The following is a 24,786-nucleotide window of genomic DNA, read 5'->3' as shown; positions in this document are numbered from 1 at the left end:
CAGCAGAGAGTCTCCACAAGGCTTTGCTAACCCAGATGTTGTATAGCTTTCATCTCATCCACCCATTTTCTCCGTGTGTGCACAGATCGGCTAAAGAGTTTATTTTAGGATTTGGAACTTCTGTTCTTTTAAAATGGGCATTTAAAAAAGACACTTCTGTTTTGTTTGTTTAAAAAATTTTAAGTTAATCTTTGCAACATTTAAAAACCATTGTATATAATAGAATAACAGACATTCAGAACCCAGAGATATTAGATATCATTAGTACAATCTTCTCATGACTAAATAATATTGTGAGATTTCTCTCCCTGGAGATATTTTTAAATGTCTTTTACAATCACAGGAAGTCAGAGCTGGAAGAGAACTGAGAACTGTGTGAGGCCAGCAATCTCCTTCTGCAGATGAGGAACCTGAGACCCTGAGGCGACAAGTGATTGGATCACACAGACAGTGGTGTGATAAGATCCCCAGGTGCCCAGGTCCCCCAATCTGAGGGGTCTCTTCTAGTGTAAACGAGGCTCCTTCTCACTTCCAATTTTGCTCCATAATTATGACCCAAAGACAGCCAGGCATTTCTCATAGAATCCGTGAATGTGCTTGTCATGGAACATTAATCCATGCCAGGATTTAAGGTAGCATAGCAATAGCGAAAATGTACCTTGGGCAAGCGCCATGAATCCCAGTGAGAATGGGCTGGGAAAAGTAGCTCTGTTAATAAAACCTTTCCACATCAAAAGTGGGAGTCAGATTCACTATAGGGAGACCACGAAGCAAGTTACACACAGAGGGAGTTTAATTTGAGTTCAAACAGATCACCCGTTTGCCTCTGCCTTCCGAAATAAAGGGGGTGGAAGTTATAGCTTTCAAATTAAATTGATTGCTAAAAATGGGAAAACAGTCTGGAGGAGAGTCGTTTTCCTTGAGGACTGCTGTGCTGTGTACCATCTATTTCTAAGGAAGCTTGGAAGCCCAATCCAACAGAGGTGGAAGTGGAAACGTGCTTTTTCTTCCCTGTGCTTTAGCTGCATCCAGGAAACTCCACACCGGCCCCTTTGCTCTGCCTGTGTCCCTGCCCCAGGCCCGAGGCCTGTTACTCCAGGCTGGTCCACAGCCAGGCAAGGGTGGCTGTGGCTGTGGCTGTGGGGCTGGTGAGAGCTTCCTGTGACGGTGTACCAAGTTTTCTTAAGGAGAAGGGAAACCAAAGGAGTCAGCTGTCCTCCTGCTCTGTGGAGCTCCCATTCTTCTGCTCATACCTCTCTAGGAAGGCCCCCAAGTCAAGAAAAGAGGCTCCAAGATGTACCTTGTACTTCAGAAATTATTCTTCCCACCGTACTCTGGGCTTGCTCCTGCCCCCTCTGTGTCACCTGCACCCCTCCATCTGCTCCTTAAGGTCCCAGGCAGGGGAGTTTGTTGGTGAATGAGGAGGATGGAGAAGGTGCTGTGTTTCATCCCTGGGCTGTGTCTGGTGACAGGAAGGACCGGGATGGGGCCTTAGAGGAGAGACAGGCTTCCCTTCCCAGGAAGCTCCCAGTCGAATGGAGAGATGATAAGCCCCTGCCTGATGGCCTCCAGGGCAAAGCGGTGCCTGAGCTGGGGGTCACCGTGTTACCTCCTGGACGCCAGCATCATTCCTGTGGAAGTGTGGCAATGGGAAGCTGCCGGAGCTGAGCTAAGATGGTGATTCTGTCCTCTCTGGACAGGCCATTATCCATAAGAGGCATTCCTGTGTTGATTTGCAAAGCACTCCAGAGCTCCCCCGTGGGGTTTTTTGTCCGACGGGGATCTCCATTCCTGGAATTCACTGAAAGCTCTCCCTGACATGCCCTCTGCAACTCATCACGGTAATAGGAAGGGAGGGCTGCAGGCCCAGCCATGTCGGCATGGCTGTATTGATTGCAATGTCTGATGGAAGGTTACAGCAATGGATGGGGAGTCACTGATAGTGGAGGAATAAGGCTGTGGCCCCGAAGCCTGCCTTTTTAACTGGGCTCCCAGCCAGCACTTCCTTGCCAGCTCCCTCCCCCTGCCCCCGTCCATCATGCACACCCAACTAGATCTGGCTTCCCTGAACACCACTTAGTCAAAGTCCCAATTGCTTAGAAACCCTTAATGGGCCCTTTTGGCCTGGACTCAGGCCCTACAGGACCAGGTTCACATCTACAAACAGTTGCCTTTTTCAGCCTTACCTCTGATCAAACCTACTCTCTGCAGCAAAGCCCATTGTCTGGTCAGGTGAAGTCCGCTCAGAGTGCCCCGAAGATTCCAGGCTTACTTGAACCTCCGTGCCTTTGCCCAGGCTGTCCCTGTGCCTTCTGCTCTGCCACCGGCTCACATCCAGTCCCTCCTCTGGACCTGGCTCTGTCGTTATCTCTGCTCATGCAGCTATGCACTGGCCCATTGCTCTAACACGTACCAAGTCCCCGGAGGCCAGGAACTCCTGTAACCTCCAGTGCAAGGCTGAAGGTGAGATGGGCACATGCTGCTTCTTGGGTGAATGGGGAGCGATGGATACTGGGCAACTTCGTGTTGTTACTTTTTAACTTGGTATTCATGCACCCACTTTCAAGTGAGGTCTGGAGATGTGTAATGGCGTGGGAGGGATGGAGGCAGATGCCTTCGCAAGGTTTCCAACAAGGCAGTAGTGAAGAGCAGCATTGAAATGGAGCAGGTGCTAGAGGCAAAAAGCAAAAACAAAGAAAACAAGCAATTGGATCTAACCCGCCTTGGAGCTGGCAGGTGGGTGTATGGGCTGAAGAAGTGTCCTCTGAAAGCTCATGTCTACCTGGAACCTCAGAATGTGACCTTATTTGGAAACAGTTTCTTTGTAGATATAATAAGGTAAGATGACATGCTGGATTACAATAGACCCTAAATCCAGTGAGTGGTGTCCTTATGAGAAGAGCAGAGGACACAGAGAGAGGAAGCAGAGAAGAGGGACGTAGCTACAGGCCCAGGAATGCCACGGATTGACCACCAGAAGCTGGGAAGATGCAGGAAGCATTCTTCCCCAGAGCATTTATCGGCTGACACCTTGAGTTTGGACTTCTGGCCTGAACTGTGAGAGTAAATATCTATTGTTTTAAGCCATCCAGTTTGTTGTAGTTTGTTGTGGTAGTCTAGGAAACGAACACAATGCGGTTCAATGTGTATTGAGGGCACATGTATCAGAAATTCAGGGGATCTAATGCTTGGGTAACACTATATCTCTCTGTGTTTTCAGCACTGTGGTTCTAATTGTGGTAAGAAGATTGCACTTGTGATTCATGGTGCAATTTTGCCAAGAACTACCCAGGAGCAAATTGACTCTTGGAAGCTCCTGGGCACCTGGATGGAGGTGGCCAGCTGATGAAGTACTTGGGGCATGGTGGGAAGTTGTGCATAGAGCCATCCGACACCAGGCAGGATCTCTTGGTTGCTCCCATTTCTATGCAGAAGAAATCTGGTTAAAGTGATAGTCAGAAGAGGTGTGTGCTTGGGAAGAGGGCAAAGAGGAGGGTGATGGGGAGTGTGCCACGGTGATTTTGTGAAAAGTGGATGGGATGTGGGTTTGCTTTGACACAAGTGAACAAGGAGAGCAGAGACAGTGCTGAACTCCCCAAGCTGGCTTTTGCAGTGAGTGTTATGTCAGAGAACTGCCTTCTTTTTCTGGGCCACCAGGCTGTTTTGGCTATTTGTCCCCCCCACAGGGATCCCAGAAAGCAGAGACTGGGCCAAGAGACAGCTCTGCCCTTGGAGGGTGTTTTTCCTCCTTCTTATTGTTAGCGGTGGTGAGGGGCATGGTCACTGTTCTGTTGGGGCAAGTCTGTCCCCCTCTCCTGGCCTTGGTCTTCTGCCTTTTACAGGAGGCATAGGAGGTTGATGAGAGCCTCGAGGAAGAACCCTTTGTGAACCTTAAGTTGTATTTGAGAGTCCTCCCAGGACCGGACAGGAAGTTTGGTGTAGTCCTCACCCTTTGGTGTTCTGGGGTGGCTCGTAGACTGTGTGAAAAGTAGTGCAAGTTTCAGTTTGGGATGATGGAAAGTTCTGGAAATGGATGGTTGTGATGGCAGCACGACAATGGGAATGTACACTTAAGAACGGTTAAAATGCTAAATGTTATGTATATTTTACCACAATAAAAAAAATTATAAGCACCTTTCCTCAAGAAACAGTAATGTAAATATCGGACAACGCTGATATTCAGGTAAACTTGACCCTCTGGATGTAACAGGGCGATTGCGGTGAATGCTGATATTTGCAGTCATTGGGAGGAAGTAGCCCCATTTACTAGGACTCAACTGTCACAATATGTTATTGTTCTTGCTTTAGGATGGCTCTAGAAGTTACCGCGGGAGGGGGTGAATTAGATAACAATAACTGGAATTGAAATGAAGTGTACACTATACTTAATAACCTGTGATCTGAGGTCGCCTTGCCAGCTCTGCCGTGGCCTCAAGGTGATGTTCCCCCCTCAGCACTACTCTTTCTTTCTTCCTTCCCTTTGGTTCCCAATTTACTCTTTATCCCAGGGGTTTGGGACAGAAACAGATTTGCATCTATAGCACAGAAACATGCAAGTCTCATGTGGCCTCCTGCACTTCAAAAATATCCCGCACTATCACAGGCTCTGGTCCTGTGGCCCAGACTTGGCTCCCCAGAATGAGAACTATTTGCACACCTCTCACTGCATTTCATTGTCCAGGCCTGTGGGCGTCTCCGTCAAAGCCTTGCAGCTTCACCTCCCAATTATATCCTTTCTTTAGCTCCAAACTGCTTCTGAAGATCAGAACCATAGGCATAAATGCTTCCCGACGGCCTCTCCATTTCTGAAGAATCCCCACAGGCTGAAGGCCCAGAAAAGAACTTCGAAAGGGACTGAAAGATGGACATCTTTGGGATTGAGAAATTGTTTCATTTTAGCACAAAATGAACTGTTTAAGGTTTTGTGTTCAAATATTGGAACCTGTATTGTGCCTCCTCTAAATCATCTCTGAAAATGATGCAGGACACTGTTTAACGTAGAACTGCCCGGGGTGCCCGGCAATTTTGAGTCTTGTCCAGAGCCAGGCGCAGCTCTCAGCTGTAATGGCTACATGCACTTCTGCCTTCAGGGCAGGCCGCCCATTACCGAGAGGGAGTTGGGGGTGGGGAAACATCAGCGCCTGCCTTGTGGGCTTCTCCTTGTTGAATTTTGCTCCACAGGTTGGAGGATAAGTTCCAGTCCTCCTCACTAGGCCTTAGAAGTCTGGGTGTAGTGGACGCTCGCTGGAACCTGAGGAGATCATAAAACAAGGAGCTCACTGCCTTGTGTGGTCAGGAGAGGCAGGAGTAAGAGCCAGCGTGGGTGTAGGAGTCGGAAGGAAGTTGGAACCCAGCTCCTGTGGCCTTCGCTTTGAGACTGACAAAGAAAAAAGCAGTGTCTCCTTGCTAAAAGGTAAGAGTTTAAATTGATCTAAACTCTGAATAGTATAGTCTATTTGTCCGATGAGTGGCAGAGTTCCATAATGTATGTAAATTGTATTTGAATTGTTGTGAATCCATGCTCTGACGTAAAATCCAACACCCAGCCTTACTCCTGAGGTGGGGTCTTCAGAGCTGGGATCCTGCTTAGTGTCCTCTGAAGGGGCTGGTATCAGACTTATATACAGTGGAGAAGAATCTCTAGAAACAGAGGCACTAACTACACTTTTGTCCTTTTTCTCCTTAGCAAAATGGAAGCTCCTTTTTGCACATGAAGCCCTTCCTCACTGCAGGTTATTCCAAAGGAGAAGAAGCAGTGTGACTTCCAAATACCATCAAAGGAAATAAGTGTGTCTAAAGGAGCCGAGGACGACCGAGTGCGTGTTCACGCGTGGAACGTGTTTGCTGCACTAAACAGTTCTTCATGAGTGAGCGAAGGTGCGTGATGGAGATAACACCCGTCCCTCCTTCAGGCACTCCAGTCCCCTCATTCCTGCTGCTGCTGTGTCTGAAAGCCCCGCATCCTCATCCGGACCACACAGGAAACAAATCAAACTACCACGGTCTCTTTAGCTGTATTCAAAACACATCATGGAGAAGATGACATTTGAGGATGAGAAGGGTCAAAAAAAAAAAAAACACTGTGTCTTCCTGGCACGCTGGTGGGAGGGCCTAAATGTGGGCATTGCCAGGTTTCCTGTGCACACCGGCCCCAGGGCCAGAAGGCAGTCCTGGCAAACCCCTTTAGGGTGAGGACACAATTGGGCAATGGAAGCATCCATGAAGAGTGAGCGTGTTCTGCAGGACTCGTTGATGGATGGTTGACCACTCACCCAGCGGGAAGGAGCCGTGGACTGCATGATAATGACTCCTGAATCAGCTGTGCGTGCTAGAGCATTCAAAGTAGAAGGGAACCACCACGTATGGAGTACAGGACGTCTTATAGAAAAGAGGTGGTAAAAGATTTGTTTTGACAAGTCACCTTGCGAGGGATGTGAAAGCAATTTGGAGAAAACGTCCTCATCTAATGCTGCATTAGGGTGTGCGTCCTGTAGCCTAAATCTGTTGGTGACATTAAATACACTTTTTATTGTTCTTTATAGATGTTTATAAATTGGATGCACTCCAGAAAAACAGAAGAGCAAGATAGGTTCTAAAACACCTAATAGGTTCTAGAATCTGAGCTGCATAAGAAGTAAAAAGAAACAATATAAAGGGAGATGAAATGTATAAATATCACAACAGGACACTGAACTATTTTAGGACCTTTACTCAGGCATTGGAAAAAAATTGGGTAAGTCTATAAAAGACACTGAGAGGCAGTGGAAAAAACCTAGATAATGTAGCGTGTGATGTCCTTTTGGGAGTTTAAAACAAAGTAAAAAAATTATTCAAGAAAGTAACACTGAGGACCTCAAAGGAGTGTAAAGTGTAGTTTCACTGCTTGGCAAGATAACCCAGTTCTGGGAGCCCTTATCGAGTTCTGGATCTATTTTGAGAAGACCCCCAAGTCACTTTGAGAAAGTTTTGGCCGAAGAGAGCACACCGATGACTGTCCTGATGAGCGCGCCCCTTTCCAGTCGGAAGTGACCATCCCTGGGCTGGGTGGCCCTGGACCATGGACCTCCTGTTTTCCACCTCCAGGCTCTCTCAGGGCCCACTTCCAGGCTCTGTGCTCCTCTACCAGAGCTTCCCAGTCCATAGGCTTGTTCCTGGGCCACCGGATTCATTTTTAATGCCTGAGGATTTCCTTCCATCTCTCCACGACCAAGCCTTGGCCGAGCCACTGCTTCTGTGAACTCAATTGCAACCTGTGCTCCTGCGGGGGATGGTCATAGCTTCATAGCTGACACATAATCCACCTTGAACTCAATCCCCTCTGTGGTCATTCTGAGGAGCAGGAAGCACTGTCTTTGGGATTCACTGTAGAGCTCACGTATGTAAATATACGGTCAGTTGCTATAGCTATTGCCACATCCAGACTGGACAGTGACTGTGGCTGAGCGTCCCTTACCTCTGTTTCAAATAAATGCAGCTGACATTTGAAATCACAGTGCACTTCCCCCAACTTGTCCAGAGGAAAGGAAACTGGACCACTTCATCAAGAAATGGAGAAGAAACACATGGTTGGCCATTGCTGCATGAATCTTGGCTCCCAAGCTCAAAGGTGGCAGTACAAATGCAGATGGCACTGCTGCTACATTTGCCTGGCATGCCTATAGAGTGTGCAGCATATTTCAGCCTTCAGTGTTGGAAAGGTATTTCTAAATATAGACTCAGAATATCCTCAGAGATTCTATCCTGCACATGCAGCCTGCAGCATGAGGAAAGGACCCTTTCTTCTGTGTCTCTTGCTTCCAAATCTTCCATCTCCTGGAGTCTAGAGAAACATGTGGGTCTACATCTTGAAATATGTGCCTTGAAAAGAATTACTAACCTGTAGAAAACTTCTCTTACTTTGAATAAATTCTCAGGGACAGAAGCCTATGGAAATATCAAAATAAAGCATCAGAAGAAGCAGTGACATTAAAGGTCATTAACTAAGGGGATAACCTGACAAATAAAGTTCTGTGTGCCCAAAACTGTCTCTCATTCGTTTGGACTTTTATTTTCCGTCCGTTTCCTCTCATATGTCTCTTCTAAAATTAAGTGCTCTTTCACGATCTACGGAACATTGTGAAAAATGCCAAGTCCCGAAATTAGGATGGCTCTTCTTCTTTGAGTAAGAAACAAGCAGCAGCATGGCGTAGCAGCAGCAGCTTGGGTTCCAGTCTCTGTTTTTTGCTACCCCTCAGTCACTTTGGCCTTGTGCTGGCCCCTCTCTTGGCCTCTCTTTTTATATTTGTAAAATAAGGGGGGCTTCTCTGGAATACCCTTCTGGCTCTCAAATCCATCAACTCGGTTCTGCTGATGGTTTCTTGTCTTTGGAAGTTTCTAGATGTCTCATAAACTGTTAAGAGAGCCAGAGTTCAGGACGATTGGAAACCTGTGACTCTATGTGCAACAGTGTTCAAAACTTTCCAATGCAAATATTGGCAATTCATTTGTCATCATTGCCTGAATATATTGTACTTTAAAAATACTGTATTCTAATTGGATTGTTTGGCTTTGTGTGTGTGCGCCTGTGTGTGTAGTTGTATGAGTTTTGCTTTTTTAAAAATAAATTTTGGATATTAACCTCTTTTCAGATGTATCATGGGCAAATATCCTCTCCCATTTAGTAGGATGTCTTTTCGTTTTGTTGATGGAACCTTTAGAAAAGCAAACTTGTGACGGAAAATAAATAATTGTTACTGCTTGTGTCAGACCCTTCAGCACCCCTCAGTCTTTGCCGAGAGGGGTGGTTCTCACCCCTGGTCTTGCATAAGCATCACTTGGAATGCTTTAGACACACCGGTGCCTGCCCCGCCACCTCCGAAGTTCTGATATAGTTGGTCTGAGGCGGGTCTGGGTACCAGTATTTTTAAGAGCCAAGTTAAGAACCAGTCGTCTGCAAAATAAATGTAATTCCCAAGGCTGGCATATAAAGCCCTCCCACACATGGCTTGAACCTACTTGTCCTCCATGCTGACTACCTGTGGTCCCTTCCAATGTGCCACCATGTTTCCTGTGTATCGTTTCTTACTTCCACACCTTTGCATCTACTGTTATGGCCGGGGTTGCCACCATCCCAAAGGCTAGTCTTTTTTCACCCCCTTCCTGCAGTGCAGGTTTCTTTATTGGCATAGTTCCTATAATTCTTTGCAATGGCCTGCTTTGCAGTCATCTTCCTGTATCGTAAATATTTTATCCATTATTGTATGCATTTATGTTAATAAATCTGATCATATCTCTCTCATGCTTAAACCCCCCTGTGCTTTCTCCTTGTACTAGGAATGACGTCCATGCCTCCTACCTTGGCCTAGGAGGCTCTGCATCATCCAAACCTGCCTCTTTCTCAGGTCCCTTCTTTTAGCATTTCTCATGTATTCACTTTATTCCAGCCTTACCAGTGTTCTGTTCCTAAAGTAGGTCAGGCTTGTTCTCAGCTCAGGGCCTTGGCACATGTTGTTCCCTCCACCTGGGGCATCTTCCTTCATCCTCTCCTTTGCCTGTTTCCCAATTTTCAGGCCTGAGGTCTAATGTCATTTATTTAAAGCAGCCTCTCCTGAGCAGCCTAGCCAAAGTAGCACCCCCCACACCCTGCCCCGTCATGCTGTGTCCTACTGCTTTTGTGTTCTGTTAGGATTTACACTCTCTGAAATGATTATTTTGTACACATGATTATTGAACGCCTCCCGTTACTGGTATGTAATTTCATGAAGACAGGCACTTTCTCTGTCTAGTGAGATCTCAGTAGATATTGAGTGGGTGAGTGTTGTCTCCCCTATAAGATGATGGTATGCCTAGCATAGTGACGGAAAGAAGGTGTCAGTGAGGATTTGAGCAATGAATCATTGTATGTCACAGACGTTTCTCCTTAACAAACAATATGACCGAAGATCTGTAACACCAATAAAAATCAGGCCAACGTACATTTGCATTCTTAATTTCTAGTTTTATAAAAAAGACCAGGGGACGCAAATATATTTTTCTTTTTATAAGAAAGTTAGATTCTGTCTCTCCATAACTTCAAAATCTTTATTTCTAGGACGTACACCAGTGGGCGCTTCCTCTTTCCAGGGACCCATTCAGCAAATAACAAAAGGAAAGAGATTCTTCTGGGAATCAGTTTTGCCTGGAAGCCCCAAATTTAAGCTGAGACCACCGCTCTGAGCTCATATGAGAGGAAAACAGATGTTTTTTGGAACATTAAATTTGGAGGCTTTCCAAATAGGTGACTGGACCGGTGAGGGTGGAAGGTGGGCAGGGACGAGAGAGGGGCTGCAGGGCTCTGCATTGAGTCTGGGCCGGAGCTCCCTTAGCTCATTCCCTCGGTTTCCCCCGACCAATGGGCCCTTGTGAAATCGATGAGGAGGAGACTGGTCACTGATGGGGATGGTGACAGATAGAATTTCTTCTCCTCAGCTTGGCTATTGCCTGGGGCTAGAGAACAACAGGGAAGGTTGTCAGAAACTGGACTCCCTAGAGAACACGGGCTTTGTCAGGTATAACCTGAGGAGAAATGGGTAACAAGTCTTCCCATCTATAAAATAAAGGCGTTGAATTAGCTGGTCTTTAGCGACTCCTCTGTGTCCAGCTTGCTCAGTCTGTAAGAATTTGTAAGCATTTTGTTAGGGAAATGATCAACATCTAAACTGTAGACAAAAGCATTTTGTCTTCAGTTAGCTTTTTCATTACGTGATTCTTTGAACATACATGCCAGGCCCCCTCTGTGTAAAATTCCATGACACTCTTTAGTCTGTGAGACATGATCGAGCAGGTTGAGGCAGTAAAGTACCATGGCAGCCAGGTCGGAGCGGGATGCTGTAGAGCTGTGTGGTCTCATGCAGTGGCCACTAGCCACATGTGGCTATTAAAGTTAAAATAATTCAGCTTCTCAGTCACATTAGCTACATTTCAAGTGATGGGTAGCCACATATGGCTCGTGGGGGGAATGTACTGGACAGAGCAGATATGTGCATTTCCATCATCACAGAAAGTTCTATTGGACAATGCTCAGAGGGCACCCCTGCTAAGGATGAGAGACGTCTAGTTAGAGAGCTGCTAAGTCCCCATTTGTCTCTAAGGCTGAGTGATTCTGCAGCTTTGTGTTGGGGAGATCACATTCCTGCTCTTCTTTTGCTGAAAGTCTTTTGCTTCCCAGAGGTTCTGAGGCTGATGGTGAAAGACAAAACCAGTGCAAGGAGTTCCTGTCTGCCTGAGGACATTGTCATTCGCCTCAAGAACTGCAGCAGCATTAAGAGATGATGAGATGATACTGGAAAGCCCTTAGAAAACTTGAAGAGTTACATGAGTGTAAGGCATGATAAAGTGAATGCATTAGATACAAAGGCAACTTGTCCTGGCTCCTCTTTGATTCCAGGCCAAAGTGAAGTTGGATTTGAAGCAGTGGGGTTTGGTTGCCATTGGTAACTGATTCTCTACCTTGTCCAAGCTCTGGGAACCTGGGTTTGAGAGAATGTGGGAGAGTTCAGGGAAGAGCGTGGAAAGCAGGCTTCTGGCTAGGGAAAACTGTTCGCCTAGGCTTTCAGGGAGCCCCCAACGTGGCGGTGAGAGTCATGAAGATGGCCTGGATCAGGGACTCAGGCAGATGTGAAAACTAGGGCAAGCTCCATAGGGAAAGGCTTTGTGGTGCAATCTTCTTTCCCAGGTGCAGCGTGAGATCATAGAACAGGTGACTCTGTCTACCCTCTCTGCATGTATCCTGGTCTGGCTTTCCTTCTACTTCCTCTCATGTTTTTTCGTCATGGTTTTAACTCTTGTTGTGACAACACGGTCTGTTAAGTATTGTAGAAAAGGCACCACTTTTGGTGAATGTGGTAACTACGAGTAGGTTCTCATGCCTTCTGTTTTGGGTTAGATCTCAGGAGGCCTCTGATGGAAGAGAACTCTGGGAATGGTTTGGAAGGCAACCGCATCCGCCGCCATTGTCAACACTACGTCCAAACATGACACTGTGCTTGGAGCTGTAGGAAACCAGAGACTGAGGCACAAACGCTATCCTGGGTGGACAAACACCCAAGCGCAGGCAGGCATATTTAGACTACATGCTGAGAGAGTACAGCTCCGTTGACTCTTGGGTAGAAAGTCGTGGACTTTGAGCTACATGGACCTTGATTCAAATCCTGTTTATTGACTGTGTTATCTTTGGGCTCTGTTAGCCTCAGTTTATTTATATGTAAAATGGAAATACTAATGCCTTACAGGGGATGTTGTAGGCATGAATGATGAATATGTGTATAAAGACCAAGCAGAGGGCTTGGCACATTGAGTCACTTACATTATTTCCATTCTGTTCATGAGGGGTCAATGCTGTGACTTACATGGGAGACATGGAGTAACTATGGGGAGTCCACGCTTGGAGACTGGGAACCACTCCACTTTGTATGTGAGTTCTCTGGGCTGTTAGAATGAGATGGTAGGGATAGGGGTGGCTTTGGCTTATGGGGTCAGGGGGGCCCTCCATGTAGGATAAGAGCCCACAAATATGAAGGAGCCTAGTTCTCTTCAACTCTGAGCCAGTGGTTGACACTTTAGCAGCTGTAGTTTCTCCCCAGCTGTAGCTCTAGTTGGACAGGGGTTCATACCCGTGTGGTAGATTACCAGGGATTGATGAAAGGGCAGTCTGCACTTTTAGGGGGAGGGGCGGAGGGTCCCTGTGGCTCCCTGGCGCCTCCGGTGAAATGCTGCTCTAGTCAGTGGTATCGATTGATCTCTGATGGAGATTTAGTTCTGTCAGTTTGGTTTTCCATTTTACTATAGAATATGAGTGTGTATCTGTGTGAGAGAGAGAGAGAGAGACAGGGAAGGAGTATGATCAACAGTGGACTGACTTTCTTGTCAATAGGGGAGCAGGCAGGGAAGAGGTGGGGGCTGATTTTCTGTGGGACTCTCAGTAGACTTGGATGTGTGTGTGTGTGGGGGGGGGTGATGCCTTGCGGGAGTAGAACTAAGGAAATTAGGAGTAGAGAGTGTTTCCCACTCAAGAAACTGGAGAAGGAGGTGAGAATAGTCTTAACATGGGACCAATGTTCCGAGAACAAGAGGGAAAGCCCATCATTGGTTATGAAGTTAAGTCTGAGACGAGGGTTGGCTTGGTTAAAACTCAACCAAGGGTGTTCAGCGTTCCTTTCTCAGAAAATATCTTTACAAAGCCTTGGTTAGCTGCCTGATTGCTGTGTAGATGTAGTTGGGATATGCAGTAAAACACAAAAACAAATGACACAGAGAGCATCCCGCCCATCACTCTGGCCCCTTACCAGCTACCTCAAGCTTCAGGATCTGCCTCGATCCCAAGGAATGTTTCCCTCCTCCCTGGCATCTCACAGGCTGTTCTCTGAAGGAACCTCTTTTCTCTGAGTGTGATGGGGGCCGTCGAACCACTGGGAAGGAATTTTACATTTTGGGAACACTCATTGTGTGCCAGGACAATGCCACGCACTTTGTTATGTCATTTTACTTTTCATAACATCCCGTGATCTATGCATGTAAAAATCCTGGTGTTGCATATTAAGAAACAGACTCAGGGACAGGAAGAGTCTTGCTCAGAGTGAATAAGTCAGTGCTGGGATTAGAGTTCCAGCTCTGAGTTTAGCACCAGATCATAGAGAGCCCCTAAACGTCAGGTTAAGGAGTTTGGAATTCTTTTAGAAGGCAACAGGGATTTGCTGACTATGACCAACCACCTGGTACATGAGAGGAGACATTTTCCTCTTGAGCACACACAGAGAAGCTGTACATTGGTTAAAGCAGTCTCTCCACTCCCGTTGGTATGAACCCTGGTGAAACCCTTGAGCGTGGCTCTTCTTTACGCAGTCGAAACTGTATGTGCTGCCTGGCTCCAGTCTTGGGGTTTCTCAGAGCCTGGAGAGCCTCTCAGGCCGTGAGCAATATCAGTTGCCTCGTCTGAAATATCCTTTACAATCTTCCTCAGTTCCCACATCCTTTATGCCAGCCCTGCTCTTAAAAGTGGTGGATTTGTGCACTGGAGTGGATTTGTCCTCTGTAAGGTGATTTGGGGAACTGGACCCCCAACCACTTTTCTCTGTGTTGCCTGTTTATTCACACTTCTGCCCGCCGGGTGCACATGCTGTGATGCCCGGCTCACCTATGCACCACACATTGCACTTTGTGTTGCTGTTGTTCTGGGAGTTGGGTTATGGATGTCTGTGATACCGTGAGTTCACTGAGGGGAGAGTCCTCAGCTTACATGCTTACAAATCCCCTATGCTTGCCAGGGTAGTGCTGGGCTGGTAGGATACACTGTGTACACAAACAGTGATACCTCGGTTTTCAAACGTCTCTTGACAAACATTTCGGTTTACGAATGCCGTAAATTTTATGTATCTATGGTATCATTAGATAGTAAAATTCATGCTAAATTTGCAGTTTTAGGGGTTGGTTTTAAAGGTCTGGAACGGATTAATCTGTTTTGCATTACTTTCTATGGGGAAACCGAGCCTCGGTTTTCGAACGTTTCAGAACTCGAACGGTCTTCCAGAACGGATTATGTTGAAAAACCAAGGTACCACTGTATACAGAATGAAAGTGATTATCAGGAACAACCTCTGAGAGAAGTCCTACACGGGGGTTGCTAGGAATTAAGGAAGATTCCTCACTGGGTAGGTGGGTGCGTATTGCCGGGCAGAGTAGGTGAGGGAAGTGTTACCAGAGGTAAAGGGAAGGTATGTCAGTGATCTATTGCTGTGTAACAAAATCCCCAAACCTTAGTGACTTAAAACAACGGTTTATTTGCTTACAATTCTATGGGTCAGCCATGTGGGTTGGGATCAGCTGGGTGGTTCTTCTGGTCTCACTTGGGGTCGCTCACGTAGCTGTAGTCAGATGACAGCTTGACGAGGGCGGGGCGGCGTACAATGGCTTCATTCGCATGTCTGGCTGTTGGTGCTGCCTTAAGCTGGGTACTTCTCTGTTTATCTTGGGCATCTTATCCCCCAGAAGACCAGACTGAGTGTCCTGACATGATGATGGCAGAAGTGTTCCAAGAGGATGAGAATAGAAGCTGCAAGACCTCTTGAAGTCAAGGCCTTGAAATCATGGTGTCTCTTCTGCTGTATTTCTTTTCTTTTCTTTTTCTTTCTTTTTTTTGTTTGTTTTGTTAATGCAAGTGTCAGACTAGCCCAGACTTGGGGGGTAGGAAGACAGACTTCACCTCTTGTTGGAAGGAGAGGCAAAGTCCCACTGGGAAGGAAATGCACACATGGATGGAAGGCCTCGATGGGGCCATCTTTGTAAACAATCCATCATAGATCGACTTCTGTTTCTCTGCCCCCCTCTTAAGTTTAAATTACATGTTCCCTGAGGAATTCCTGCCTGTGGAGATCAAATTAGAATTTGGATTCTCAGGCAGATGGTTTAATAACTGCAAGCAGTTGCCATCGGGGTCCATGAATAAAATCATCTTTCTGGGAGTTCTGGGAAAGATTCTGGTGGGTGTCCTAAGCATCCTCCCCCAAAAAACGTGTGCTCGCTCCATACATTTTTGGATACTAAGAAGGAAGGCAGCTTGGTGGAGAGGAAAAGCATGGGTTTGGGAGTTGGACAAACCTGAGTTCAACCAGTTCAGCTTTAGCAGTGATGGCTAGAGGGCTTTGAGTAGGTTCCTTGACTTCTCTGAATCTTATTTTCCTTATTCATAACACGGGTGTACCTATTTTCTGTAGTTGATGTGAGGTGTCATTCATTCAACAATGGGTGTGATGTTCCAGGAGTAATTAGAAGCCACCCCAAGGGCAGAATGAGCTCAAGCTTCTCAATCAGATTCCTGAATCAAGCCTGTCCCACCCCGAGCCTCGTGCTCCTTCACTTTACCCGGGCACCCTGGCCAAAAGGCTGTGAGTTTCTGCGGGTCTTCCCATTTTATTCTACCTTGATTGCTACGGCCAGGGAAGGTCAGGATGGATCCACCTCGCTAATTCTGGTTCCCTGCAGAAAGGCCAGAGGAGGAAGTTTTAGAAAAACAGCCAGAAAGTCTGCTCTTGACGACAAGAAATTCTGCTTATGTACTGAATAAAGTGGCCAGACATGATGCACAGAGAATCAGACCACAGCTTAGGACAACAGTTGCAGAAGACCTGGACCCTGGGCCTTTTAGATCTGAGGTCTTGGGCAAACCTTTTAACCTAGCTTTCCTTATCTGTAGAATGAGGATCAGAATTTTGTTTTGCAAGTTTGTTCAGATGAGGATTGAAAAAAAATTGCCACGAGCCTGGAAGAATTCTTAGAACATAGTAGGTGCACAGTAAGGGACAGTTTGGGATTATTCTTAATCCTTTCAACACTATGCATCAGTGCGTCCTGTGTGCTGGGGTGGTTGTCATTCATAGGAAGTGATGGAATAAGACCATTCCATGCTCGAGTGACCTACCTCCAGGATGTGATAGCGGCCTTCCAGAAAAGTTGTGTCACATGAATTTTTATAAATTGAATCCTATTTCCTTTTTGACTGATCTGGTCTCAGTGAAAGAGTTTAATGGAAAGCAGGTGTAATAGGAATGAGCAGAGCTGCCACAGTCAGCTTCCCCCATCATCAGTCTACCCAGGAAATTGAGATGAAGTAAGTGACTTGTCCAAGGTCATACAACTAGTAAGTGACATAGCTGGGGAACAAGGGTCTCTGATCCAGGTGAACGGGGGCGGGGGGAGGTGAAGGAAGGAAAAATGCACAGCAAGTAGACTAGAAGGAAATGCATTAAAAATATAGTTAATATGTGGAGAATGGGGTTGAGACATTAAGTCCTTTTATTTCCTATGTCTATTTTTGTATTGCTTTTATAATGGCTAAAATAAATTTGATACAGAAAAAACGTAAATTTAGAAAAAGAGCAGAGCCTACGTCATGGTCTATATTTAGTTTATGGACATGAGTGTCCCAGAATGGAAGGGAGAACAGTAGACCAAGGGCAGGCAGGATTGGGAGTGGACACCCATCATCTCTTAGGCTTTGGGAATGGAAATGCCTTGTGGAAGTGGTGCTTAGTTTGATCTGAAGTTTGGGGGGATGAGGGGAATGAAGGGGTCAAACAACCATTGCATTGAAGCTTCCTCTGTTTCATTTGTTTTTGCCTTGGCCTCCTGGCCTAGTGATAACTGGGGGGAGAGGGAGTAAGATGGAAGGAGCAGAGGTTTCCTGTTGTTTTGAATGGCCACGTCTCAGGACCAGCTGGAGAGACCAGGCCAAGGCCTCGGAAATTCCCAGCTAGGCAGAGATGAAGTTTGTTAAAGAATTTTGGAAGAAGATATGTAAATCTTGTTATTGATACTGTGAAGTGCAAAATGCCCCACCATTCCTCATTGCCAAGGAGTTCCTGATATTCCAGCAGACTTTCTGTTACAGTGAGATAGGAATTTGTAAAAGCCCAGCATTTGTCCACTTTAGGCACAAGGCTTACTTGCTGCCCATAACCCCTCAAATTTGGGTTGTCTCTTCTGAGTTGTCTCTTCTACCAGAAAATCCCCCATCAGGTTCCTTCCTTGGAGCCAGCTGGGCCCCTCCTCCACTTGCAGGATGTCAGACCGTTGGGCAAAGTGTCCAGAAGTCCAGAATTGCAGCGGCCTCACTGGAGAAGGGCACCAGTGCAGGACTCCCTCAGGCCCCCACGTATGTGTCCGGGTGCTGGGTCTCTGTCAGCTCCCCTCACACTGCAGAGCAGGCCTGCCCTGACCAGGAAGGGAGCATCTCCAGAGGAGAGCTTTCCTACAAGAGGGAGGAAAGGAACAGCCTGCAGGTGTGCTAGAAGTAGAAGGTTCTAGCACGTGTGCTCTGGGGACTTAGTGCTGGTGTGAATGCAGGACGTTGTTACTGAGTTCTGTTCCAGAGCTCAGGCTCTCTACCTCTGCTCCCTCATCACATGAACAAGAGTGGGGTGAACCACACCAGCACCCCCATCTCACCTGATGATGTGGAGCTTTATGGTACCCACTGGTGGTGGAGGGCTGTACTTTTCTCAGGCATTCTTCACCCTTAATCATCTTTGCTGGCTCCTGCCTCAGACAAAAGGGAAAGAGGTAGATGTCACGTTAAATGCGTTCCTCAGTGACAGGAACTCTCCAATTGAATGCATCTATTTGAGGAATTATCAGCATCTAGCTGTCAAGTTTTCTGCTTAGCCCTCACCGGGAGCCCTGAAAGAGAGAAGAAAGCGTGCTGTTCTCATTGCCGGGGTAGGTATGCAAAAGCAGGTAGTGGGCCTTTGCACTGGGATCCAGGGAGGGACAGGAAGGCTACGTGGTTGGGAACCAGAGGTAGGTGTTGGCCCTGTGTGTGTGGCCTCAGCTGCAGGTAGAATGGTTTTTGGCCAGTGACTCACCCATAAGGTCTGGAGATTCTCGGCTGCCCTTGTCAGTCAGAGCTCTTCTTCCTTTCAACTCCTGTAATTCTTGGCAGGGAACATGTTTGGAGGAAGGCTTGGGTCCCGTGAGCTAGTCACCATCTTTAGAATTGAGAAAAATGGTGGCAGGGTTTAACCCACAAAGGGGCTTCCTTTTCTGCCTGCTCAGTCTTTGGGGACCATGTGTTGTCCTCCCTCGAGAAGGGGGCAGCTGGCAGGACAATGGCCCATGGCTCTGGACCAGCTTGACTTCTGTTGTCATGAAAACTAATGTGGTGGGTGAGACGTGTAGGGCTCTGCAGCATCAGGACAGCCCAGCCAGCGTGGGCAGTCAGAGGAGGTTCCTCTGCTCCCGTGTGCCCCGTGCTGTGTACGCTGAGGCACGGGGAATGACAACATATCGCATTCTCTGCCCTCAACGTGCGAACTCAATACTAGGAACATAAGACACGTCCATGCGGAGGCCCAGCAGTGGGCGTGGTACTGAGCATCCAGGCTGCCCTTCAGGACCATCCGCGTGGGGCCGCCATGCTCACATCTTTTAGGTTTCAGGCACTTTGTCTACCTCCTTACTCTGTGACTCTAGGTGAGTGTCCTGTACAACATGTCTAAAGAGACCTTGCCCCTCTTCCTCAAGACTAAAACCCTGAGTTCCTTCATGATTTTCTCTCTTCTGTGGCTGCCTTGGCTTAGTCTTGAGATCCAGTTGCTGGTTATAACTTCCCTTTTCCGCTCGCTCACCTTTGACCTCACGCCTGGCTGCTTCCGAAGCCTCTTGACTGGCCTTTCTGGTCCTGCCTTGCTCCTTTCTAGCTCACTCAGCTCAATCTTTCTAAAACAACAAATATCTTCAGTTGCTCTCCACCTCCTAGAGCCGTGACTTAACCCAGGATGGTGTCAGGGAGAAGATTGAGTGGGATGATTGGAGTTATGAGGGAATCCATCCTGAGGAGCCCCCGGTAGTAGTCAGAGAAGTGACCATTTGTATCACTCAGTAACCTCCACGTAGATTACCCACATTGTGATACATTTATGGTGACTTATAAAATCTGGGCCTAGCTTCTCTCTGCTACCCAATTGTGGCCTTGGCGCCTGTCCTCACAACCTGACTGGTGTGTGCTCAGGATTTCGACTCTTTGGGATATCAGCTGGAACCAGATGCCCCTAGGTGGCTAAAGCAGCTGCTGGTGCCAAAAGTCAGAGCATCCACTGTCAAGCCAAAGGTGGTTGAGCTGAACAGAAAAGGGGGGGCAAGCACGAGAAGCCGGGAGGCCTGGCTCTAACCCAAGTTCAACCATCAACGGTGTCACTTTGTGTGCAAGTTGCTTCTCCAGTTTGGCCTCAGTGTCTTCAGATGCAAAATAAGGTCCAGGTGCAGATTGTTCATACCACTGCTCTCCTTTATTTTCAAGGGACTTTGGGAAGTGACTGTGTTTTCTAACTTTAGGTCAGTTCTCTCTTGTCTCAGGCCAGAACGGTACCCTCAAGCCTTGGCTAAAAGGAGTGATAGAATGTTGGCCATTAGGAGGGACCTTGGAGATCATTTGATCCAAACTCCATCATACTCAGAAAGCAAAGGAGATAGCAGATTGATTTCCTGTCAGACTCCTGGGGCAGAGAGGCCCACTGGGCCCCCAGGGCTCTGAGCACTTAGTAAAGATCACCTGACCTTCCGTGAGAAGAGGTGGAGACGGCCTCTCTCTTGTTAGAGGGGGACAAAATGCCTGGGTGGGCGCCACTGTAGGGTCAGCTGTGCTAACTGGCTTCCTTTGTTCTCACTCCCTCCCTTTCCATGCCACCTGGGTCTGGGGGCTCGGCATGTGTGGTTGGAGACCTTTGCATATGTCCTCCCTAGAGAAGGCCAGCCACCTCCCATGCACTCAGGACCAGGCCGTTACTGAGCAAACACAGACTCAGACAAAGCCCTCGTTGCCTCTCTGCAGCATTTTAAAGGCAGTGAGTATCCTGGTAACCTTGACCATAACCTAGTAGTCTAGTGAAAATATCAGGAATGACTGTTAATTGCGAAGAGTATGAGGGAGGTGAGGGTTCCAAGTGAGTCAGGAGCTTGGGAAGGGCCAGAACGGGTCAGAAGATGCTCGTGAAGTGCTGTCGAGGAGTAGGTTTGAAGGTTGTTGGAGGTATTGTATTTTAGTGACCAGTAGCCCAGAAATTTCTTCTTGTCCTTTGTAGTTTCCCAGTTTCCTAAACCCCCTATCTTTGCGAGTGGTCACAATCTAGTCATTCTATTGCTGTGTAATAGTTGGACTTTCCTGTAGCCACTTGGTCTAGGCCAGTGTCTCCTGAAGTATGGCTTAGACCACTTGCATCGCCACCGCCTGGGGCTCTTTCGAAAGGCAAGTGCTGGGCTCCACCCGGCCATGCACGTCCAAGTAGTGGCATCTCAGTGTTTGCCTGAGATAAAAGAAGAGCACAGTTTTCATATCCCTCTTGTTGGGTCCACAATATGCCTCTTTATTAAAAGGGTAATGTTTAAGCAACACTAAGCAAACAGTACAAGGAAGGTAATTATTTCAGAGCAAACATTTAAAAGAAACAAATGAGGATGGCCATTTAGCTCAGTTGTTAGAGCGTGATGCTCTTAACAACAAGGTTGCTGGTTCAGTGCCCACGTGGGCCACTGTGAGCTGCGCCCTCCACAACTAGATTGAAACAACTACTTGACATGGAGCTGATGGGTCCTGGAAAAACACACTTAAATAAATAAAAGTTTTTTTAAAAAAAATAAATAACAATAAAAGAAACAAATGCCCAAGATACATAGCTGTATCTTCCACATTAAGCCACAGCTTCCCCTTCCTCAGTTTCTGCCAACCATAACATACAAAGGTCTGACAATTAAGTTCGCGAACTCATCCCAGAAAAAGTGCTGCATACCTTATTGTTGAATATCACTATGGTCACCTTCGAAGTACTCCCCTTGGGAAGCTATATACTGACCCAGCACCTAGTCCACCCTTCAAAGCAATTCTGGAACTCCTTTTCTGGAATGGCCATCAGAGCTGTCGTCATATTACCCTGATGTCCTGAAGGTCATCAAACTGTCTTCCTTTCAATATTTCCTTTATCTTCAGGTAGAGAAAGAAGTCATTGGGGGCCAGATCAGGTGAGTAGGGAAGGTGTTCAGATACAGTTATTTGTTTACTGGCTAAAACCTCCCTCACTGACAGTGCTGTGTGAGTTGGTGCATTGTCGTGATGCAAGAGCTGTGAATTGTTGGTGAAAAGTTCAGGTCGTCTAACTATTTCATGCAGCCTTTTCAGCACTTCCAAATAGTAAACTTGGTTAACTGTCTAGTTGGTACAAATTCATAATGAATAATCCCTCTGATATAAAAAAAGTTTAGCAACATCGTTGCAACAAGTTGGCAGACTTAATTGTCCCACCTCATATGCACAAACTGAGCAGGACGGTGCTGAGTTTGAGCTTGGGGTCGCTGGTGGGGATGAGAGTATGCGGCTTTTCTTGATTTCATAGCTGTGGTTCTTCTCAGCTGCTTGCCTTGCCTTTGACCTTCTCTGCTAGGGCTGCTCTGTTTCCTCACCTGCCAAGGGAGGCTGTAGTGGCTTTTGGAAGGAGCACCCTGGCTTTCCCTTCGGCATCCTCCTGAGCAGTTCCAGACCCGGCATCTGTAGCCCTCCAGCTCCTGCCTTGAAAGCCACACTTTTCCGTGATTTGGGGAATGGAGACTCGCTGGTTCCCTAGACTTTCCCTGCCAGTTTGCTCTTCTGCTTTAGCATTTCCTTCCCCCAACTTTCATCAAGAAAAGTGGAACAGTTCACCTCCTCTTTTTCCTTAACCTAGAAAAAGAAGAGTAGGTGCAATGGGAAGTAATGAGAAGGTCTATGCTGATTCTTCAAAAAGAACCAAGTTGGAATCTTGGCCCCCACCACTTACTTACAAGCTGTGTGACCTTGAGCAGGTCATATCACCTCTTCAATCAGTCTCCTCATCTGAAAAGTGGCAGGAGAAGATGACCTGTCACAGGACTGCTGGGAGGTTTCAGTACAATAACAAGAGAAAGCTCTAGCTCAGCGCTCCTCACAGTAGTTACTCAGTAAATATCATCAACCTTCCACTTCCCTCCCCTGCTTCTCTTTCCCACACAGCTCATCACTCTCTGTTCTCCTTCCTCTCAGTTCTGCTTGCCCCGCCCCCTGCCTATGTTTGCACATCCCCCTAATTCTCACGTCCTTTCCTATAATGAACGACACCCTTCTCACTCTACTGGGATCTGTAACCCCCACTTTCAAATGGATTATATCCAAAATTTCATCAATAAGTCAGATGTCAGAACTAGGCTTGTGCTTTTCTAAAAAACAAACAAACAAATACATTTATGCATAATGGTTAAACAGTCCCAGGCTAGACCCAAAATAACTCACCACATATCATATATTTGCAATGAAAAAAAAGTAGAGAACAACATGGTTTTCATGGTAAGCATAGCAAAAAACTTAGCGAAGAGATGTAATATATTTTTTTTTTTTTCCGGAAAGCTGCTTGTGATTGAAAAACAAAACAAAAAACAAACAGGTTAAATTAAATGAGATGATGATGAGGTGGGAGGTTGGAACTTTTGTAGAGGCTCTGACGTTGATTTTTGGGGTGCTTTCAAGGGCTCGGCTGGCGTTTGTTCTTTATTAGCTCTAATTTACTTCAAAATGCAATGGCTCTGCCTTTTTCCTGATGCAGGTATAAATCCTTGGCACTGATCTTGCACTCATCATCCATCATTAGAATTATTTTTGGCTCAAAAACGGAACAAAGCAGGGAGGAGAAAGTAGAGGGGAGGGAAAAAAAATCTTTTCCTGAGTTAGTTTGGAAAGAATTGGAAATAAAGAAGACAGACGGATAGACCTAGGATGGATATGTATGTGTCGTAAAAATACTGTTCACAGTAGAAAGTGATTCCTCTGATGGATAGTGAAGCATAACATCTTTCCTCTGATGGGGACGAAAGGAAGAAGTAGAAAAGAGAAGCCAAGTCAGGTGGGAAAGCGAGTGCTCTCAGGTATTTTAGGACAGGGTACCATGAACTTGTGGTACATCGGGGATGCGAATCTTATTACCAGCCTAAGTTTGGATGTTTCCACATTGGCAGTTAGCATCCCACGAGTGCTCAGAGTGACTGCAGTCTTTTGCAGTCAGAAAAATCAATCTGATGGAAATTATATACAGGATAAAATTATCCTAAGGGAATTAAACACAGTGTGGATACTGGAAGATATCAATTGGTCGGAAGTCAGCACAATAGGGTGGCAAAGATTTGGGGACAAGACTGACTTTAGTTAGGGCAGTGTATTAGTTGTCAATTGCTGTGTAACAAATGACTCCAAAACTTAATGGCTTAAAATAATTCACATTTATTATTCTACAGTTTCTATGGATCAGGAGTCCAGACACAGGTCCTCTGCCTCATGGTCTTTCATGTGTCATCTAGGGCTTGGGTCTCATGTGAAGACTTGACTGAAGAAAGACCCACTTTTAAGCTCACTTTCATGGTTGGTGGCAGTTCCTCAGGGTTGTTGGACTAAGGACCTTAGTTTCTAGTTGGCTGTTGGCTGGAAGCTGATCTCAGTTCCTTGCCCGTAGGCCCCTCCAACATGGCAGCTTGTTTCATCAAAGCCAATGAGAGAGAGAGAGAGAGAGAGAGAACTCTAGCAAGATCTAATTCACTGTCCTATGTAACCTAATCACAGAAGTGACATCTCATAACCTTTTCCATATGCTATTGGTTAAGAAGTAAGTCACTAGGCCAGTGTACACTCAAGGAGGGGATTTCATGAGGGCATGAAAGCAGGAGGTGGGGCTCACTGGGTACCATCTTAGCATCTGCTTGCCACAGGCAGAGAGTATAAACCAAGACAAGGGCCCAGGAGATTGAGGGATCCGGTGCCCCAATCCCTTCGGGTTCCATCTACTGGCTCTTTAGCCGTCTCATGATCGGCCTCCAGTCCTGTACGATACCCTTCCTGCCTGGATCCTTGAGCTGCTCTACTGTTCTGACGAAAACAGCATCTTCACAGCTGTTCTTCCTCATAAAAGATTTTCATACTGAATATAAATAAAAAGAAAAGGAAAGTGATGGGGAAGAGGGGCAGAAAAATCCAAACTACTAAATATTTATACGTACACGGGATGCTATGGGCTGAATTGTGTCCCCCCAAATTCATCTGATGAAGCCCTAACCCCCAGAATGTGACTGTATTTGGACATAGGGCCTTGAAAAGGCTGATTAAGCTAGAATGAGGCCGAAACTGGTGTCCTTATAAGAAGAGGAGAGTAGGACACAGGGAGAGACACCAGAGGTTGTGTGTACAGCGGGGCAGCCAGGCAAAGAGGCAGCAAGAGGGTGGCCATTTGCAAGCAC

General features: G+C 46.7%; 1 protein-coding gene and 1 long non-coding RNA gene across 24 annotated transcripts in view; one reads left to right on the top strand and one right to left on the bottom strand.

Annotated features, from left to right (window-relative positions):
• KALRN (kalirin RhoGEF kinase) overlaps window positions 1-24,786 on the top strand; it is a 622,455-nt gene that overhangs the window by 117,098 nt on the left and 480,571 nt on the right. The window lies entirely within an intron of this gene.
• On the bottom strand, window positions 14,799-22,897 carry LOC141571145 (uncharacterized). Its single transcript, XR_012495829.2, has 5 exons — window positions 22,315-22,897; window positions 21,291-22,213; window positions 18,372-20,807; window positions 17,956-18,045; window positions 14,799-17,758 (listed from the first exon to the last, which is right to left on the bottom strand). It is a non-coding gene; the product is annotated as an uncharacterized LOC141571145 (long non-coding RNA).

This window comes from Rhinolophus sinicus, chromosome 17 (assembly GCF_057876585.1).
Source record: "Rhinolophus sinicus isolate RSI-liver-muscle chromosome 17, RSI-T2T, whole genome shotgun sequence".
NCBI lineage: Eukaryota > Metazoa > Chordata > Mammalia > Chiroptera > Rhinolophidae > Rhinolophus > Rhinolophus sinicus.
Note: the sequence above shows the minus strand (reverse complement) of the source record. Positions and strands in the feature narration are given on the sequence as shown.